At 49.1% G+C, this 4,788-nt stretch overlaps 1 protein-coding gene across 1 annotated transcript in view; it reads right to left on the reverse strand.

The window, feature by feature from the left end:
- TBCD (tubulin folding cofactor D) overlaps window positions 1–4,788 on the reverse strand; it is a 382,417-nt gene that overhangs the window by 113,911 nt on the left and 263,718 nt on the right. The window lies entirely within an intron of this gene.

Below are 4,788 nucleotides of genomic sequence, written 5' to 3' on the forward strand. Positions count from 1 at the left end.
GGCCATGGACAAGCACTCAGCATCTCAGGAATGGGCTGTCTGCCTCTTCAGAACCCTCTGAACCAGGCCCACCTGAGGCTCTGCAGATCTCCAAACACCGCCTGCCACAACTTCCTCATTTGTGTTTGGAAGTTCTGCTCCTCCTCTGCTGGGCAGAGGGAAAGGAATAACCGATGAAACAAATTCCTTTAAACAAGGTGAGATTGAAATAACTCCTGAAAACTGTCCTTTCTGTTGTCTTGCCCCTCCCCAACACTCTCAGAGCTCTAGCTGAGGTTCTCCCTGGGTGCTGCTGCCCCAGTGTGAGTGAGCAGCCAGGTGCTGGCCACAGGAACTGTGGCAGCAGCTCCCTGGCCACAGAGAGCAGGCACACACTGTCCCAGGCGTTTTCCCAGGGAAGGCTGTGAGAAGATCAGAGAAAAGAACGAGAAACAATTCTTATCTCCACTTGTTGCACCTGCTGTTGTGCACATGTGGAACGTGTCATGGAGATTTGTTTACCAAAGGGTGATTTCTTAATTAGACACTGGATGGTGTTTGGATTGATTGACCAATTAGGTCAAAGCTAGATTGGACTGGCTGGAAGGATTACTGAGTTTCTTAAGAAGTATAGTATAATATAGTATAAAATAATATAACAAAGCAATTGATCAGCCTTCTGCAATCATGGAGTCAATGCTAATTGTTACCCAGCTGGGGGCCTGCAGCAACCACCACATACTGGTGCCAGTGGGTGCTGATGGCTGGTGTGTCTCCAGGATGCCATGGGCAGCCCACACCTTTGCTCAGCTCCAGCACAAAGCCCAGGAGAGGAAGGACACAAGGCAGAAACCCATGTTTCCTGTTCAGCCTTGGCTAGAGATTTCCAAATGCTGACTGGGGCAACATCAAGGCATTTGGGTGATTTTGAGATAGGTGGGTGTGGCACTCCAAAATGAACGTCACAGGGCTGGGGTTTTTTTCACTGTCATCAGGCACCTTGGTTTTGGTAAGGGAGGAAGAAGGGGAGAGGAGGAGGAGGAAGTAGTGAGTGCTCACAGTTATTCATTGGGTCCCCTCAATGTCTCTCAGTGATGCTCTGAGGTCAAGACTGATGGCAAAGGAGAAAGGACTATCTGGAAAAGGCTCCTTCTTGATCGACCATCCCAGAGTAAGGCCAGCTGGTCCTCACCAAAAGGAGGTTCAAAGTCATCTGGAGGGGGCAGCCCCTGCAGCAGGAAGGGGAATCATTCTGTTAAGCTGGAGAGGAGAAACTTGATTCTTCTCCCTCCCCAGCAGCCCCACTCCTCCAGGCCTGAATCTTGCTACTGTCAAGGCATTTCTTTGCTTTGGCTCTGTATTCTTCTTCTAACCACTCTCAGAGACTTACACACAGCTCCCTCCTGATACTTTTCTGGTTTACTTCTCAACCAATTTGGTTTTCAATTTGCTGTCTCCTAGAACATCTGGTCCCAATATTGCTAACCTTACTTACCACTGAACCAGCATCTCTGACACACATCACCCAAAGACTTTTCCAGTTCCAGAAATAAGTATTGTCTAATTAAGTTTACGACGAGCAGGAGAGCTCCTATCTGCCTCGGAGGTGTTGCACCACATCAGCTGGTCAGGCTTGGAGCTCAGACAAGCCCTATCACACTTCAAAGGCCAGGCTTGCAGGAAACACCTGCTGCATTGCACCACGGCACGTCCCAGCCTCCTCCCCGGGCGTGAACACCCCTGGACGCTCAGCAGAGCTTGATGCAAGAGCCAGATCACGTCTCCTGCCTCCTGCCAGGGTGACTCACTTCAAATCACAGCCTTTCCCCTCCCAGGCAGCACAGCAGCAAGAAGAAATCACCCGTGCTGGTGTTCAAGGTGCAAACAGCTTGGCTGTTGTTTAGCTTGAATGTGGGCAGAGCGTCCTCCCCCAGAGCCCATCTGTGTCCTTGGATGAGGTCCTCAGCTCCACACAGGACCAGGCCACAGCATGGCCCAGCACTGGGGTAAATCAGGGCAGAACCCTCCTCCTGAAAAGGCTGAGCCACACTGATGGCAAGTACTTCTATCAGGAGAAGAGACAAGCAGCAGGCTGGAGCTAAAGGAGATGCTTCCCAGACGGAAAACTGGGATCACCCATTGGAGTGAGACAGCAGAACTAAAAAAAAAAAAAATTGTGTTGATGAAAAGATATCTACAGGCAGCTCTGATCTTGCAGCCAGCTGGCCTGAAGGTGGGCTGGGACCTCACTGGGGACAAACTGTGACCATCACACCTCCCTGCAGCCTGGCCATGCAAGAAGCAAAGTGTATCACCATAGCAAGGGAAAAAGGCCTGTTCTTCCAGAATAGGAAGCAAAGAGGAGAAATAATCATGTTCCTCTGGCCTGGCTGTCAGCAAACCCAGCACAGTGACCCTCCATGCAGGCACTGAAGCCGTGGTGTTTGAAGAGATGACCCTGTGTGCCCACAGGATGAAGAAGGACAAGTTTTCCCCAGTCAAGCATCATCTGATAAACCTCAAACAGACCCTGTAGACACCCACATGAGTTTCCCAACCCATCTATGTGACACCACAGCAAGCCCTGCATGGCTCATATCTGGGAGGTGATTTAGCTCACCAGTGGGCTCATGGAAAGTCAGAGAAATTGAGGGTTACCATGGCAATTGTTTTCACCAACAATGCAAACCACACACTTGCCAGAGTCCAGACACAAGAACACAGCACATGCCTCGTGCCTATTTACGGGTAGTGTTGCCCAACTGGAGGGGGCTCTTACAGAGGCAATTCAAGGTCATTAGTTCTGCTTCCTAAGGAACAGATAAGTCAGCCTGTTGCTTTTAAGAGGAACTCAATTATGGTAATTAGGTATCAAGAGGAAGCCCTTCATCTTCAGAGAGCTGCAGTGGTAAGAAGAGCAATGCCTTGCAAGCACCTGCTCCACCTCTGTCCTGAGTCACCTTCAGCCAGGGTCTTTCATTAGGTGGCAACAAGCCTGTCCCCACATGGCACTGCATCAGTGTGTCATTTGCTTCTCATTACAGAGTGCAGTCAGCACATGTGAGCAAACACAGTCATTTTTAATCCATCCTTTCCATCCCTGACTCCTCTGCCAGACAAGTCAAGCTATAATCATGTTTCAAAGACTTAAGGGTGAGCATTTAGGAACTGGATTTTAGGGCAGTCAGTGAAATCCCTGTTAACCTCTCCCTGTACAAAGCACAGGGTGCAAAGGGTATTAAAAAAAAAAAAAAAAAAAAAAAAAAGGCTGCAAACAACTTAAACTGCCATAAAAACTGAACTGCAGCCAAAGGTGGAGCTCCAGGGCCTAAGCCTCCCCAACTGTTTGTATCTTGCTTGCACTGTCCTCATAAAATACTGGCTGAACACTTAATTCAGCCTCTTCCCCTTGCTCCTGCAGCCTTGCAGGGGAAGATGAGAGTGGGCAGGTTGGAGACAATTCCAGGAACATATTGCTCTTCTCTTCTCATCCTGCCAGCAGTCAGTCTGTGCTGGAAAAAGCTCATGAAACACAACAGGAGAGGAGAGGTGAGGTACAGGGCTTCTGAAACACCCACTCAGCTCTGCTCAGGAACTATCTCAGTGCTAAATCACTTTTTTAAAAGCCTGAAAAAGGCTGGGTTGGGATCCTCAAAGGAAGCAAGGCCACAGGGAGGGGTTGGAGTGAACCATTTTACCCCTCTACTGGTCCTGGCCCATTTCTCTTCAAATTCCAAGTAGGCTGGAGGGAACCGTGGACTGCACAGAACGGGATGCTGGGTTTGGGGCTTTGGCTTACAGAAGGCTGGAAAGCAGCTGGGGTCAAAGCAGCAAATAGGTGGGTGCTAGATGGGGTTAGAGGTCTTTGCAGAAGAAGTCACAGTGCCCTGGAGTCTCTGAGGATCACCTTATCACAACTAAAAGAAACTCTTCTTTTCCCACTGGCCCACAGAATGAACCCTGCTGAGAGGAGCTCACAGAAACACTCGCAGAGGGATTTTGGTTTCACTTCAGGCCAGTATTTTAACAACCCTGGGGCTTTTACCCTGATAAGGGTCATGGGAACATCTCCTTACCATCCATCTCAGAACTTCCTGCACCACCCAGGACCCACCCTGAGCTGCCCTCCCCAAGCCTCAGAACCAAGTTACACAAAGGAGAGGTGAGGGATCAGGTAGAAAGCGACACTGAGCAGAAACTTTCTATTTAAAGTACCTGACAGCCTAAAAAAAAAAAAGTTGGAGCGGTGGAGAATGCTGAAGAATGAACATGGACAAGATATTAAAGATATCAGTGCCACAAACTGATGGTGTGAAGGCACCATCAGTGATGCATTGCAGGCTCTGGGGAACAGCAGGACTGAAGAGGGGGAGAGTTCCTCGGGACAGTGCCTGCAGAGGTGGCACAGCCTGATTCAAGGGTTGATTTCTCACAAGGTGGCCTGGTCATGTCCCCCAGGACTCACAGGCATCAACAGTCACCTCATGCCAAGCTACCACACTTAAAAGCTTCAAGCTAAACATGAAGGGTCAGCCTGCCTTTGGAGCTGGTCCCAAAATAACTCTGCTGGCATCAGAGAGAAGAACACTCAAAGCCTCGCCTGCACACATGTCTAAAAATCTCCAAAAATAGCTCTTGCTTCCCCTTTGAAAAAAACTGTGGTTCCCAATGCCTCACAGGAACTCTGGTTCTGCTCAGTGAAGCCACAAAATAAGTGAGCAGCCCAGAAGTGATCTATGAGCACATCTGGACTAGCTGAAATCAGCCTTAAGAAGAAAGAAAAAAAATAAAGATTTTAAACAGCATGTG

This window comes from Vidua chalybeata, chromosome 19 (genome assembly GCF_026979565.1).
Source record: "Vidua chalybeata isolate OUT-0048 chromosome 19, bVidCha1 merged haplotype, whole genome shotgun sequence".
NCBI lineage: Eukaryota > Metazoa > Chordata > Aves > Passeriformes > Viduidae > Vidua > Vidua chalybeata.